At 35.9% G+C, this 17,220-nt stretch overlaps 1 long non-coding RNA gene across 1 annotated transcript in view; it reads right to left on the bottom strand.

The window, feature by feature from the left end:
• LOC143441887 (uncharacterized) overlaps window positions 1-17,220 on the bottom strand; it is a 148,713-nt gene that overhangs the window by 98,862 nt on the left and 32,631 nt on the right. The window contains exon 2 of the long non-coding RNA XR_013109631.1: window positions 5,488-5,560. This is a non-coding gene — a long non-coding RNA (uncharacterized LOC143441887). The remainder of the gene's footprint in view (window positions 1-5,487; window positions 5,561-17,220) is intronic.

Genomic DNA, 17,220 nt, shown 5'->3' with positions numbered 1-17,220 from the left:
CAGGGTATTTTCTCCATTCTACTCAGAAGCACCTAGTCACTGCCACAATGGACTTACAGTAGTAGCTTGTGTTTCTTCTTTGGCTTTCTCTAAAACATCTGGATAGCCCAAACTCAGTTTTTAAACAAGGCTTCCTTTCCTAACCAGCTATGTTGATCAGCTAGAAGCTGTTATCACAAGCTTGGAGCTTTTTTCTTGCAGAAAACAACATGAGATTCAAGGGTACTTTCCTTATTGACAAAGAGGCTGTGCTAGATTGTTTCTTGCCAACCTGATACAGCCTAGCCTCCTTTGGGAGGAAAAACAGTAATTGAGAAAATGCCATCACCAGAATTGCCTGTGAGCAAGCCGGTAGGGCATCATCCTGACTGAGGATTGATGTGGGAGGGCCCAGATCGTTGTGAGCAGTGCCACTAGTAGACTGATCATTTTGGGAGCTGTACGAAAGCTGACTGAATGAGAATGAGGAATGAAGTAGTAAGCTGCACCCCTCCAGTGTCTATGTATCACTTACTTCGTGGTTCTTGCCTTTAGTTTTTACCCTGACCTCACTTTGATAATGTACTATAATATGGAACTATAAATTCAACAACAACAACAGCAGCAACAACAACAAAACAAATAAAATAAAACAAAACAACAACAAAAACTCTCTCCTTCCCAAATCCCTTTTGGCCATGTTTTTATCACAGCAATAGAAACCTTAAGACAGGATGTCTAACATATAGAGAAGTTGAATGGTATAGCCCATATTAAAAAATGTTAGAGTTTGGTTTCTGTTGCTGTAGAAAATAAAATAAATAAAAATAACACCCTGAGCAAAAATAACTTAGGAAAAAACTGGGTGACTAGTATTACACGTCTATATCCCAATTCAACACTGATGGAAGTAAGGGCAGGAACACAAACAGAAATCACGGAGAAACGCTGATGTCTGGCTGACTATCTAGCTCATGCTTAACTAACTTTTATACGGATGGTACCACAGAATGTGGTCTGGGCTTTCAACATCTATCATCAATTAAGACAACCTCTCACAGACCATCATAAGACACTTATTTTGTATCTAGCAGGCAAGAGTATATCAGTAAAAATAAAACAAAAATAAACAAACAAACATCCTGAAAGTCAACAAATCATCATGTAGGGAAGAATACAGTGTTAGAAGCATGTAGGAACTACTTGATGCAAGGGTTGAGGCATAGTAATATACTGAATTTGATAAAACCAGAAAATATTTTGAAGGGTCAAAAACGGAGGACCCAAGACATACTTAGGGCAACAGAAGTATCTAGGCTAAGACTCAGGACTTGAAGCCCAAACACTGCTGTCTTAGCTAATGGAAAGACATAGTTATATTGGGAAACTAGCTCATGATCTCAGCAAAGACCAGAAACTGAACCACCAGCCAAAATCAAGCATGGTTGTTAAAGAACTGATTTAATGGATCCCCAAATTACATGGGAATTCCCACATCTGCTTTGTAAGACACTGAAGGTCCCTTCTCCCAATTGGTTTTAATTGGGGAATAAAGTTGCCAGTGGCCAATGGTTGGGTAGGGAGACGGAGGCAGGACTTAGCATTCCTGGACAAAAAAAAAAAAAAAAGGAGAAAAAGGGATTCTGCCATGAGAAGGATGTAGAACAAACCACACAGGGAAGGAACAGGAGAGAGAAAGACAGTCAAAATGTAGGTACAAGAAGGAAAGCAGCCCCCAGAAGGACTGCCCAGAAGGGTCTAGGGCAACAAAGATAGGGAGCTTCCCAGAGGGAGCTAGGTCAGCAAAGATAAAATATAGATTTAGTAAGTGTTAATTCAGGAATGTTGTAGGGCAGGGGGTATCTGCTAGGAGGTTTGGAAGTGTGCAGTTGCAGTCATTGAGTTAGTCAAAGCATATCAAAAATAAGCTGGTGTGTGGTGTGTGCGTGTTTCTGTCTTTCATTTATGAATTCAGAACTCAGTCGGTACATAGCTTCACTCGCGCCAAAGACAGGAGCATAGAGCAGGTTTTGAATAATTTACTGCGACACATGGGCTGGACCTAGGCCACCTACACATATGCAACAGATGTTCAGCTTGCTCTTCATGTGGGTCCCCCCAAAAATGCAGGGACTTTGTGGCCTACCTGTGGATCCCAGTCCCCTAACTGGGCCACCTTGTCTGGCCTCGGTTGGAGTGTATGTGCCTTCCTAGTCCTGCAGTGACTTGATGTACCAGGATAGGTTGATACCCTCAGAGGGTTTCAGAAGAAGGAAGGGGAAGGGAGAGGGTAGGAGGGACTGTGTGAGGCCAGGCGCCAGGAGAAGAGAAGGGATGCAATTGGGAATTAAAGTGAATAAGGAAAAAAGACTAATAAAAAAAGAAAATGAAATAAAAAAGAAAAGAAACTAGGGAGCTGTAATCCTAAATACATATCTAATATATTTAAATTATGGATATTTTATTTTTGTTTACACATTGGTGTTTTATCTCTGTGTGTATGTGTTTTGTCTTTTGTGGGTGTGTTACCTTGTATGTATGTATGAGTGTGTATTCTTGTGTATGTGTTGTTACGTGAATATGTGTATATGTGTTTGTGTGTTTGTGGGTAGGTTTGCATGTATGGGAGTGTGGTACTTATGTGTATGTATGTGCATGTTGTCATTGTTTTGTGTGTGTGTGTGTGTGTGTGTCTGTGTGGCCTTTGTGTGTGTGCTGTCTTGTGAATATGTGTGTGTTCACAAAGGACAGTGGAGGTCATTTAATCTCCTGAACTTAGAGCTATAGGTAGCAGCGAACTTCCTGCCCCCAACCTCAGTGATGAAAACAGAGCTCCAGTCCTCTACAAGAGCAGCAAGCTCTCTTGACCACTGACCATCCCTCTATCACCTTAATGTAATTTTAAAATATTGACCAATCTAGGCATGGGGGCACAGACCTTTGGTCCAAGCGCTGGGAAAATTGAAGGCATAGGAGTTTACAGATCAGAAGGTATTATAGAGCATTGAAACATCTCACCTCTAAGGGAAAGCAAAACCAAGCTAAGGACAACAGAAAAGGTTGTTCTTATCAAGTTCTTTATGAGGACAGAAGATAATGGAGATTGAATAGGCTTAAGAATATAATTACTTTGTTATAGATTTGAAGTTAAGAAAATCATATTAATTTGTGCTTCCCTGGGATGAGATGTTAATAAGCTAGAGCTACATGTTTACCTGACATAAAATCTTTAGTGATATCTCTGACTTCCTGAGATACTTTCAAAGCCTAAAGTTGTATATTACAGCAAAAAAAAGCTTATGCAAATCAGATGTCATACTCTTAATATTTTAGTAGGTAGAGGGAGCCTGAGCCTGGGAAAAGCAAACACTGCTTTACAAGGTTTTCACACTTTCCTTTTTAAAAAATCAAAGGAAAAAAGTCAACTATAAATAGAAAAATCCCAACAAAATATTCACAGGGCTTATCTTAATTTCTGTTTGTTTACATAAAAGTACTATAATGGCATTGTATAATTCTTGCTTTTATTTTACAGTTATTTTGGGGGCATCCCCCACTATTCTTAACCACATTGTAGTATAGAAAGGAATAAATATAGATGACAGAACTGTAAATTTTCATTCTGAAACTTTAAATGTATCCTGCATATTCTTGATTTTTTTTCCCTGCCTTCATGAATATGCTTTCTCCTCACACACAGCCTCCTGGGTTACTGGTATTATTCATTAGTCATATAATTCAGCACTATATTTAATCACTTTAAAACTACTTAATCTATTAGAATAAATAATCATTAACTGTGGAACTCCAAAGAAAATGACTAGAATTATAAACATGCAAGGAGACAGAAGTATTCGTTTAAATTTTACTTCTCTTAAAAAGAGAGAATATATCTCCTCTAGGTGTTAACATCCTAAGGAACTGTCCACATCATTCAGTTTTCTCTCGTCTTACTCTTTAATTTATTTCTGTTTTTTACTGGCCACCCGGTAAGGAACAGAAGCCACTGGGGCAATGGTCTTATAAAGTAAACTTCTATTCGCAGCAAAATATGCAGCTTAGCTCAGTGAGAACCAACAAGGCAAAAAAGTTTTAAACTAGTTCTTTACCTGCTGTCGGAAGTGCTCCATAGTACCGAACACCTGTGTTCATAATTCGCAGGTCAACAGCGCCCTCCACTGGCTCAACCATCAGTGCATGTTCTGAAGTATAAATTGGTGTGAGTGGCCGAATTTGAGATAGATCAAGGAAGGCTAGAGATGATAGAAAATGTGAAACCTTGGCTAGCAAACAACTATGTGGTAGCCAAGACCTCTGGGGACATTATTAAGACTTCAGTTAAATTGTAATATGAAAAAAAAGCATTACATTTCATTTATGTATCGGAAATCATTTCTGGGACAAGACCTGAGGCAGGAGAACACTGAAACGGACCTGGAAGTCTTAATCAGATTCCAAAGGAAGAACAAACTGATGCCAACCGAAAGTGAGTGAGACTGTCTACAGGGCTTTTCTTTTGCTAATAGGTACTGACATTTAGAAACTGAGTGTATTTTCAGTTTGAGTGACTCATGTTTTGCTTAAGTTGCTTGTACCTCTTTGCCATAGGTATCATCCAATCTCTTATAACCTGAATACCTTCACAACAAAGTTCATGTTTTTGAGAAGTAATATTTAAAATCCCATGTTCATAATATTTGGAGAAGGACCTTTGGGAGGTGATGTGGATAGAAGTATTCATGCAGGTAGGGTCTGCATAGTGGAGTTAATGGCTTTATAAGAGGAAAGGACACCTGGGTTTATCTTATAGTGATGTGCCTCCCATCATGTAATGACACCACAGGAATGTTTATCATGAGAGCTGATGAGTATATACTGGACTTCACGGACTTTTTAACTTTGAGAAACCAAACTCTCTTGGTTGTAAATTAGTCATCCTGTGGAATTCTCTTATGTGAACAGAAAATTAACTAAAATGTAGCTGGAACTCTCTCATTTACAGATGAGGTGATTCATGAATATGAAATACCATAAAGCAATCATCTAAACCCTCACCTGTCACTTATTCTCATTTATTTTTTAAGAGCAGTAGTTCTTCTAGTGTGGTGCCAGCAGTGGGACCACCAGTATTATCTGGGACTTCTTAGAAACTGAAACTCTTCACTGAGCTAGGTAGGCAATACTGCTAATCACATTACTTCAACATCACTTGAGAGGCTGAAGTTGGAAGATGATGAACAAGTACCTGGCCTGGGATACATAAAGGGAGAAATTCTACTTAAAGAAAACAGTAAATAAAGAAAGAAAATGTAATTTAGGCTCCCATTTCCCCATTACATATCTTTCAAATAAAAAAGAATCTAGGAAAGGAAAAAATGAAAGTGAATGAGTCCATGTTGTATCAAGGCCTCGAGGTTATTATAATGTCCATTAAAGTTTAAGAACTTTATTCTATATGTTTTTAGTGGTTGTCCATTCAGACAATCAAAGGCTACACATTGTTCTCACCTGTGGCATCTGTGTCTGTCCATCTGTCATCTCACCTTGGGTTGGCCTCCAACATCTGATCATTGTATAGATTCTGTCAAGGAAAATTTTCTATATTATTATTATTATTATTATTATTATTGTGATTATTATTATTATTATTGTTATTGTTATTATCATTAATACAAGTAACTTTACCTCCTACTCGAGACTATATTCCATGCCAACTAGGATACTAGGATTTCCTTCCTTATTTTAGGAGACACTTTTTTACAAAGCGATTTTAGAACATCATTTATTAACTTGTAACACTTGGTATCATCTTCCCACACATTTCAAGAGCTAAACATATTTTATTCAGGGATAGAGCTATTGCTCAGTGGTGAAGAACACTGGTTGCTTTTCAAGAGAACCTGGGTTTGGTTTCCAACGCTCTCATCAGGTGAGTACAACTACATGTAATGCCAATCCCAGGGGCTCTGAAAACCTCTTCTGGCATCCTTGGGCACCAGGAATAAATGTGGTGCACAGACATATATATGAGCAAAACACCCACACTCAAGAAGGAGCTGAAGAGGTTTGCAATCCCATAGGGAGAACAACAGTATCAACCAACCCAGCCCCCTAGAGCTCTCAAAAACTAAACTACCAACCAAAGAGTACACATGGAGGGACCCATGACTATAGCTGCATATGTTGCAGAGGATGGCCTTATCTGGTATCAATGGGAGGAGAGCCCCTTGTCCTGTGAAGGTTCCATGCCCCAGTTTAGGGGAACGCTAGGGCAGTGAGGCAAGGCAAGAATGGATGGGTGGGTGGGGAAGCACCCTCAAAGAAGTATGGAAAAGGTGGAATGGGATAGGGTGTTTGTGGAGGGGAAACTAGGAAGGGGTATAATATTTGAAATGTAAATAAATAAAGTAACCAATAAAAATTTAAAAAATTTTAATATATTGTTATATATTTTATATGTTATGTAAGTATATATTTCATAAATTTATATATATTTTATCTTTGCATCTGAATTTAACAAATATCCAATATAAAATTACACTTAATATTTGTTTTTTCATGAAACAATTGTAAAAAATGAAATTTATCCAGCTCTTCTGTTTTCTGTTTGTTTGGTGGGGACTGAAACCTTGCATGCAGTAAGCATACAGCAATACCATTGACAATATACCCAGACTATATTTCATGATTTTTTGGATTCTTATAAATTTAAGCTTTAAGAGAGAATTCTAAGCAAAAGTAGTCATTTGAAATGATACTTTACTGCCTTAAGAGAAGCAACTAGATTTTAAGAAATATTGACTAACGGACTCTTTTTATACCCATGCAAGGCTCCTGTATCCTCATAATGAGATGCAGGCAGTTCATTAAAAGGTTTTTTAATTCTCCAGATAATTCTAATATGAAGTCAAAGAGGAAAGAGATTGATTATGAATGACTTCCAAAATCAGCAGCAAACATTGTATGAAACAAAGAGCCAATCCCTGCCACTGTCTCTGTAACTGTAGAAACATAGAAACATAAACATTTTTGTCTCAGAGCTACCAGATTAGTTTATTGAGATTGTTGTCTTTACATGAAAGGGAGAAAGAGATGAGAAGTCAGTGAAGAAAGGCAAATATTTATGTTACTGAGAATACATGTTAATTGCCTTCAATATTTTACCTTAGTACACATTTAAGTCTAAAGTTCACATATTAAAATTCATTTTTTCTAAACAAATAGCTGTGGGATAGTGAGGTGGTTCCCATCACAAAGGAGCTTGCAGCCAAGCCTGGGAATTTGAGTTCTATTCCCATAGCCCACATGGTGGCAGGAGAGAACCAACTCCTGCAATTGTCCTCTGACCTTCACACTAGTGTGGACATGCAATTTCTCTCTCAAATATATAAAGAGATACCTAGCAAATTTATGCTTTGTCAATAGTTTCTGCAATTCTATGTCAGGTCTATTCACTTATCAAGATAGTTTTTAGGTTGACATTTTGTATTCTTTTATTTTAATTAATTATTTTATTTATTTACTTTCCAAATGTTGCCCCTCCCAGTCCCTTCTCTCAGAGTTCTTCACTCCATCTCCCCTTCCTTTCAATTTTGAGAGAGTGACCCCACTTGCATCCCCTTTTCCTGAGATGTCAAGCCTCTACAGCATTAGGCTCATCCTTTCCCACTGAGGCCAGACAAGACAATCCTCTGCTACATATGTGACAGGTGCCACAAACCAGCCCATGTATGCTCTATGGATGGTAGCTTAGTGTCTGGGAGATCCCATAGGTCTAGGTGAGTTGGGACTGTTGGTCTTCCTATAAAGTTTACACCCCCTTCAGTTCCTTCAGGCTTTGCTGTAACTCTTCCATAGGGGTCCAAGACCTCAGTCCAATGGTTGCTAGTAAGTATCTACATATGTCCCAGTTAGCTGCTGATAAAGCCTCTCAGAGAACAGCTATTTTAGGCTCCTGAAAGTTTATATTTTTTAATTAAAAATTCTGTCCCTGAAATATAAAACAGCAATGCCAATGATTCAGGTAGATTAATAATGAAATGTTGATCTATTCTTATTGATGCACGGTAGTAAAAAATATTCATTTTGGTTAATTGAGCAAGAAATTTCACTTTATTATTTAAGAGACCTATGATAAAAATATATTTGAAAATAAAAAAAGAAGGAAAAGAAAAAATAAAAATGTTTTTGAATCTGATGGATGTCATGTAAAGAGTGAGAACAAGCCAGAAAGTTGCAGACAATACTTCTTGAATGCCTCACAATTTTAAATTTGCTGTTGGCGGCTTGGTGATGAAATCACTGCCTCTTGTCACTGTCGGACTCTGGGTACAATACAGCAAAAAACAGAACCGTGGGAAGTGGAATATTTTAGGGAATTTGAGAAAAGAGAAAGACACAAAAGCTGCAGGCTTTTGCTTAGCCCTCCTCTCCTGAAGGGGGTCATAAAGCAAAGTGTTTTCTGCCCTTCTGTTCATGACCTGGTCAAACTGCTGTCACCGCTGACAAAAGGTGCATCTTTCTCTCTGAACTGGGGACCACAGAGAAGAGACTGGAAAAAGAGCATAGTTAAATTCTTCAGCTCATGTTCACTATTGAATAGTATCTTCATTGCTCTGTCATATTTTCCCAAACTACCCACACTTCAAATCAAATATATAAATATATATACATATATATTCTGTATATTCATATTTATATGAATATATAATATTTATATGAATATATAATTTATATATATGATACACATATATGAATTGGTTTCCTATTTAACTGGGTCCTGGTTTTTTAAGAAGATACTTGGTTAATAAGGTTCATATTAAGTAAATCAATTTGCTTTTCTCTTATTAATAATTAGGATGCAGAAAAGAGAAGTTTCCTATTCTTCTGAATTGTTATTTTTTCAGTTTCCTGGGGAGGCTATCAACATTATGTGAGTCAGTGAAGAAAAAATAAAGTAAATTCTGATGGGTTATGATGCACATATGGCTTCCTATAAAATTTCTATACCCATTGTTAAATACCAGTTCTCTGTAGTGCAAAGTCTAATCTTATTTAGTCCAGTCCAAAAAATTTTTCTTTAAACAAAAAAAGAAGGAAAGAAATTGAGGTATTGTGCCTAGGAGGTTTTAACTTAAAAAATCCATCATGAATCTAAAGATAGTTTATGAAATTCAAATGTCAATATGTCATACAAATTATAATTTAGATAAGGCTAAGGAAATGGGGTGATGGGTATACATGCGCACACATACTAGCAATTATTCCCTTCTGTTGTCAACTTCCTCTTTGTTCTGTAAATTTCAGCTGAGTGACAATTTCAAGAGGTGTTTCTTTTGTGAAAAAAAAATGTAGTTCGTCTTTATAAATGCTCTGATGTGGGTGACAACAATTTTTGAAATATTTTTTCTTGTTACAATCTAAAATATGTCAGCTATAAGAATAAAGAAATTCTCTTTTTGTTTTGTTTTGGAATGCCTACAGCTTCACTGAAGACATTTTCTTTGACTGATCTTTGATCATCTCCTCTAGTAGATGGTTCTACACATACAGTCTAAATTAGAATACATACTTCTTCACGTAGGTATATATGTGTCTCTAAATCTTTAACTTTTGAGAAAGAACAACCCCTTTCTCCTCCCCTCTCCCTCACTCTCCTCTCTCACTATGATAAAATAAAATGTTTTCAAGAAACATTTTGAAGCTTGAAGTTTCCCTCAATATTTACAATAGTTTGATAATGCAAATTAATAATATTTTAGACACTGAGAGTTTAAATCTGTACTGGATTAGAATTATGCCACCATTATACATAGATACACAGGCACGCATACACACACACACACAGATTTATACACATATATGTATATACCCTATATACATAATAGGAGATTTATGACAAAAAGTTAATATATTTTAAAATATTGAAGTTTAAATGGTATAAAAAATTTCAGTGCATAAAAATCATATTTTGTGATATAAAATTTACTTTACAACTTTCTGAATTTATGTCATATATAATTATGCACTGTATAAATCAGACCCTGTTTTTCAAGATCTAAAGACTAAAAAATCTTTATGAATTTTATGAATTTTCATGAATTTCAAGATGAAACATTTTTATGTAGTCTCAAAAGTATCTGAATTTTATTTTCATTTAAATTTATTCTTTTACAAAGGTGGACAATACATAATGACCACTCCTCACCTCCTACAGTTCTTCTGTCTACCAGTCCTGCCTACTCCCCTTTCACCTCTTTCTCACATTCATGTCTATTTGTTTTCTGACACACTGAATTTAACCAAGCACATCTGTGTAATCATAGGCTTGGGATTATCAGTTGAAGCCTGGTGGACTTAGCAATGAGTACATAACTAAATATAATGTTTTCAGTAGTAAGCAGTAGGGTCATTTCTGTTCCTCCTTTTTCTGTGACTGATTGTTGATGGGGATAGTTGTTATGATTCAAGACTGCAATTGCTGTATCGGGTCTAGAGGATAGCAATTCTGACCCTTTCACCCCATCTCACACACATTCTCCTCTCCTTGGTGTTTTATGAGCTTTAAAGGGGTAGGTTAGTATACATGTCTTGTTAAGGGCTTAGCCCTCAGCTTCACTTATTTATTTTTATGATTCATTGATGCCCATAAGTTTCTGAGCTACCTACTGCAAAGAGAGCATCTGGTTAAGGCTGATGGACTTTGTCAATAAATATAAAAATAAATATCGGAAGCTGGAGAGATGGCTCAAGGGTAAAGAGCACTGAGGGTTCTTCAAGAGATCCTGTGTTCAATCCTCAGCAACCACATGGTGGCTCAAAACCATCTGTAATCAGATGTTATGCTCTCTTTTGTTGTGTCTGAAGACAGCTACAGTGTACTCACATACATTAATCTTTTTAAAAAAAATAGATATCTGAAGGTTCTTTAATACAATATAAATGTAGTTAAACAAGAGTGTTCAGTACTCCTTCCCCCCAAAATATCCACCCTCAGCATGGCCTTTTTTACTTTCCTTTAACCTATGATTTATTATTCCCTCTCCATTCCTCCCTCCCTTCATGCACAATTCTGCTACATCGGCTTCCCTGTTTAGTACACATTAATGGTAAAGGAAGAGGCTTTAAGAGAGATAGATTACAGGGAGGATAGTTAACACTGATGGGTTTTTGAAGGTTTATTTTAAAAATGTCTTAATTTTCTTAAAATAAATAAAGAAATATGGACAAAATCCAAACAGTCAACAAATAATGGAGAAGACAAATTCCCAATTAGATATCTGTGACTATTTCACTGGGGCTATAGATCTATATGAATTGCTTATGATTTGACTTTTCAGGAGTAATATATGTATGAGAAAAATTATCTATTTTTTTTAGATATTATGATTAGTAAAGTGCAAGTTTTTAACATATGTCCTTTTCTGGATTTCCTCGGTATCTGTTGTTATGTTCAATTGAAACCCTCAGTATAAGAAATAAGTTATATTTGATTGAACTGTTCATAAAAGGGGTCCAGAGAATCATACAAAGTAATTCGGGCTACCTCCAAGGCTATTGGCTGCTCTATACAAACTGGTGGTAAGAACTTAATCCTGAAGACAGAACTCAAACATCTCATTGAACACTGAGATGGGGAGATGAACAAAGGACCTAACACTTACCAAGAAGCTATCTTCATAAGAAATTGGTGAGCTGTTATCCTAACAACTTAAAAAAAAAGAAAAAGAAAAAGAAGTAGTCACATAAAAAATGGGTATATGACAAGAAATATTCAAATTCAGGTTTGAAATCAATAAAATAGAAACAAAGAAAAATATCAAGTCTCAATGAAACAGATTTGGATCACTGAGAAAATCAATAAGATTATCAACACTTATCCAAATTGCTAAAAAATCCAAGTTAATAAAATTAGAGATGAACAGGAGAACATAACAATAGACACCAAGGAAATCCAGAGCAGGACAAAAGTCATTAAAGTCACCACCAACAACAACAAAAAAGTCACCAACAGCAGCAGAAAAAAAAAGCCCAGGGCCAGTTGGCTTTAGTGATAAATTCTACAAGACTTTTAAAGAAGAGTTAATGTTAACTAACTCTTAATTATGTTATATAAAATATTAATATTTGCAACATTATTCCGCAAAAGAGGAATAATTACCCAACACCTAAACCATACAAAAACCAAATAAAAATGAGAACTATAGATCAGTTTCCTTATGAACATGCATGTACAAAATCTTAATAAAAATACTTGCAAACTGATTATAACCTATTTTAAAAGATTAACTACTGTGATCATGTAGGATTCATCCCAGAAATGCAAGGATGGTTCAATATACACAAATAAAATAATTTATAATATAAACAGACTGAATGAAAAAAAAAAAAAGAAAGAAACCACAGGATCATCTCATTAGATTTAGAAAAGGCCTTTGACCAAATATAATTCCCTTCATGCTACAAGTCCTGGAGAGACTAGAAATTCAAAGAACATTTCTCTGATTAATAGGGATGATTACAGAAAGTGGACAGCCAATATCATCTCAAATACCCATAAATACCAAGCAATTCTATTAAAACCAGAAGGAGGAACTAAACCACCAACCAAGTATTCTTGGGGTTGAGGGTATCCATGGCTCCAGCTGGACATGTAGCAGAAGACTGTCTTATCTGACATCATTAGGAGGGGAGGCCCTTGGTCTTGTGGAGACTTGCTGACCCAGGATAGGGCTAGGTGACTGAGGCAGGAGTGGGTGGGTTGGTGGTGGCATACCCTCATAGAGGAAAGGGGGAGATAGAGGGGATAGGGGGCTTGTGGAGGGGAAACTTGGAAGGGGGATAACATTTGAATTGTAAGTAAATAAAACAACCAATAAAAACAAAACAAAAAGAAACTTCAAAAAATAAAAATAAATTAAAAAAAAACAGAAACAAGACAAGATTGTCCACTTTCTCCATACCTATTCAATAGAGTACTTGAAGTTTTAGCTAGAGCAATAAAACAACTGAAGGAGATCAAAATGATCAAGCAAAAAGAGAACAAATCAAAGCATTCTTATTTATGATGATATGATAATATGCACAGATGACACTAAAATTTCCACCAGGTAACCCTTACAGTTAAAAATACCTTCAGTAAATTAGCAGGACACAAAGTTAATTCATGAAAAACAATAGTGTTCATATATAAAATTAACAAATAGACTAAGGTAGAAATCAGGGAATAAAACATTTTTCACATTAGCCTCATGAAAAGTACCTTGTAGTAATTTTACCTAAGCAAGTGGAACTTTGTAGGATAAAGCCTTTAGGACATTGAAGAAATAAATTTCAAGAATATATAAGACTAAAAGATTCCCTGTGCTCATAGATCAATAGCATTGATAATACAGTAAAATTACAGTCCTACAAAAATCATCTATAGATTCAACACAATCCCCATCAAAATTCCAATACTATTCTTTTTAGATCATGAACATTTTCAATTTCCTGTGGAAAAAGCACACATGCACACACATGCACAAACAATGTGAAGTGGGAGATATTTGGATCTCCAACCCGAATAGTACTGGTCAATAAAAACACAACTCAGTAAGTATGAATATATTCTGTAAGCCTAGATTGGGCAGATACCATTACAGTACTGTTTCCCAGCTATGAGTACCCTTATAACTTGAGGGTTTTACAGACCCTGTATTTGTCTATTCTACCTCCTGCTTCCCAGTCATTCTCTCCTTCATCATCTTCCTCCTCTGTTGTCTTCCTCCAGTCCTCCTCCAGTCCTTCACCCTGTATTCTTCCCACCAACATTTACATCTCCTCCTCCCCTTCCTCTGCCCAATCACTGGCTCCAGCCTTTATTTTACAAATTAAGATGGGCACCTGTGTCATTAATGACTCACACCTGCTCTGCAGCCCTTCACAGGAAAGGGGAATTAGTATCAAAATACAAGGCTGGGGTTATCCACAACACACATGCACAAACAAAAATCAGGATATCTAAAGCAATACACTATACCGAATAATGAAGGAACAGCTAGAGGTATCACCATCTTCAATCTCAAATTATAGTACAAAGCTGTAGAAAAAAAAAAAAAAAAAAAAAAAAAAAAAAACCATGGTATTGGCACCAAAACTGACAGGACATGTTGATAAAAGAAACAGAATTGAAGATGAAGATATAAGTCCACATGCCTATGAACACCTGATTTTTTTTAAAAAAAAAATAAGCCAGTAATCAACACTAAAACAAAAAACAACACCTTTAACAAATAGTGGTTCTTCAATAGTAGTTCTTCAGAAAAGATGGAAATCTTCAAGATCCAGGTATATAATTCTTGTGCATATACCCAGAAAATGGTTCATTTCACTACTCAGACACTTGCTCAGCCATCTTTATTGCTGCTGTATTTGCAATAACTGGAAATTGGAAGCAGCCTGCATGTCTATCAATGGATGACTGGATAAAGGAAATGCAGTAATTGTCAGGAATGTATTTACATTTAATCAAGTTGTTGTACAAAATGGATCCCATGTAAGAACCCACACATGCGAACCCTGTCTGTTTCCATTTACGGTTTAGGGGAGCTATTGATTGCTCTCCTCAATATAAAGGTAAGACCTCAGTGCTGAAGACAACACCTACACAACTCATTGAACATGGAGAAGTTGAGCAGATGCCCACATGGAGCCTTCACCTTTACCAAATACTCTGCTAGACCTTCAATCTAGAACTGACCTTAATGCATGCATGTAATTAAAATGGTATAAGAACAAAAAGGAGGAAGAGGGATGGCATAGGGGGTTCTAGGGAGGGGAAATGGTGAAAGGGGATGACATCTGAAATGAAAATAAATAAAATATCCAATAAAAAAGTAAAGAAACAAAAGTTTTATTTGAGGAGTGAAAGACATCTTCTTAACAGAGGTAACTTCTTCATCGTCTGGTGGTAGAAGCTAGGACCACGTATGGTCTGTGCAAGAACTCTGTCATTTACCCATAACCCTAGAGCTAAACAAACATGCCCTTCAAAAATTAATATTTTATGATTTTGAACATTGGGGTTTTACTTTTATTTATTCCCATTCAGAAAGTATAGATCAATCACATAATATTTGGAACTCCTAGAACATTAAACAGTTATGCTTGCACAATAAACAGCAGCATCTTATTCAACAAATCCCCAGCATGGTGATTCATATATACATTTGAATTGATCTGCACCATTACTTATGGATTCTTTCTGGTAATGTATGGCTTGTGGCATTTTCCATTTGTCTTTTCTCATTTCAACTTATAGGCAGTGGATTCTTTCCATGACTAGGATAATGTCAAAATACATAACCACAAGGAGTCATCATTGCACTAATAAATCAAATCCTTTCATAAAAGCTTTTGATTTAATTTCTCAGTCTAAAATGACCTCTTCCATTAAAATCCCACTCATTTACAATAACCTATCATTATGCCTGTCTATCTCTTCTAGTCATGAACATCCCGAAAGCTGAGACTGCTTTATGTTTTCTTGTTTCTTTTTAAGACCTTGTCACCAGCATTTAGGAAAATGACTGTATATAGTATGTGTCCAACATGCTATTTGCCAATTACCTGACATGATGAAATTTATTTTTTCAATTTAACATAAAGAGTTTTTCCAGGGTCCAAACAGTATTCTGTGAGACAGATACAAGAATACACGCAAAGTTTCTTTGCCCATTAGTAGTGATTATAGATCCCAATACATACTTTTACCTAATGTTAAATATAAAGTTGCTAAAGTAACTATTTAAAATGTTTTGCATTTACATAGAAGAAAGACTTCCTTTTATGGTGACATTTCAGTGGATATTAGAGGAATTATAACTGGATATATAGACAAGGACAAGGAATTGACAGACAGAATATATAATTACACACACACACACACACACACACACACAAAGGCCAATTACTCAGGTGTAAAACTTGTTGATATGTTCAGGAGACAGAGAGGAAACCAGTGTAGCTGGATCGTGTAAACAATGGGAAATATGATATGAGTGATATATGTGGAGGAGAATTTAAGAAATTAATCAGACACAGGGTCTCTTGGATGAGCCTGGCTAGCTTTGAACTACTAATCCTTCTGCCACATCTTTTTGTGTACTAGGATTATAGGTGAGTGTCACCAGGCTTGACTCAGATTACAACTGAAAACATCGCTGTCTCTTGAGAAGAATAAAAAGGTATCAAGAACAGAATCAATTGCACAAAACAGATGAAACATCGGCGAATAGAACATAATTTGTGTTGAAACTTCTGCCTGAACCAGTAGTACTCAGAGAATGAAATGACATTCAGAAGAATGACAGAAAGGAAAAAGGAGGGAGAGAAAAAGGGAGGGAAGAAAGAGAAGGAGGAGTAGAAGGGAGCTAGAAAAACTCAACAACAGTGCAAACAAAAAATATGCAAGATAATAACAGACTTCTGGTGTCAGATAATTTCTTTCCCTGAAACTAAGGGAATCCTCTTAGTTCATTCGGGGCCTAGGTGTTACACTGTAATACATGTTAGAATCATCTTTGTATTTCCTTACAGTACAAGTTCTAACTTTAGGTTCGAAGGGGAACCTCAAATACTACATTTGATTTTCTAGATTTAGTTGGCATACAACTTTACCTATTTATTGAATAGAATGTAGCATGGTAATACAGACATATACCAGGTCATCATCAGATTTGGGCTTACTAGCACATCCAACTCAAATCAGTTTATTTTGGAATTTGAGACAGATCTTACAATGAGTCTCATGCTGTCTTCAAATCTTTGTTCTCCCACCTTAGACTTCATGTTAAGCCTGTTACTTTAAAGAGTTACCATTTCTTTATATTGTAGTCTATGAATTCTTCTCTAGTAATTTATAAAATGCAAAAAAAAAAAAAAACCTACAGTAAGTTATAGTCAACTCACTAGAAGATAAGAGAATTTAAACTCATCTAACTTTATTTGAAAACCTGTATCCAAACTTTATTTTCTCTCACACCCCTTATGAATCTACAGTGACCATTATTCTATTCTCTCATTTTATAGAAGCAACCTTTTCCATTCTACATGAGTATAATTTAGTATAAGGCAGTTCCATTCATGTCATTGAAAATAGGATGAATCCTTTTATGTGGCTGAATAATATTCCATTGTGTATTTAAACCACATTTTCATTGCCCATTCATTCACCTATGGATACCATGGTTAATTATGTAT

This window comes from Arvicanthis niloticus, chromosome 4, assembly GCF_011762505.2.
Source record: "Arvicanthis niloticus isolate mArvNil1 chromosome 4, mArvNil1.pat.X, whole genome shotgun sequence".
NCBI classification, from domain to species: domain Eukaryota; kingdom Metazoa; phylum Chordata; class Mammalia; order Rodentia; family Muridae; genus Arvicanthis; species Arvicanthis niloticus.
This window is presented reverse-complemented; position numbering and strand designations above follow the sequence as displayed.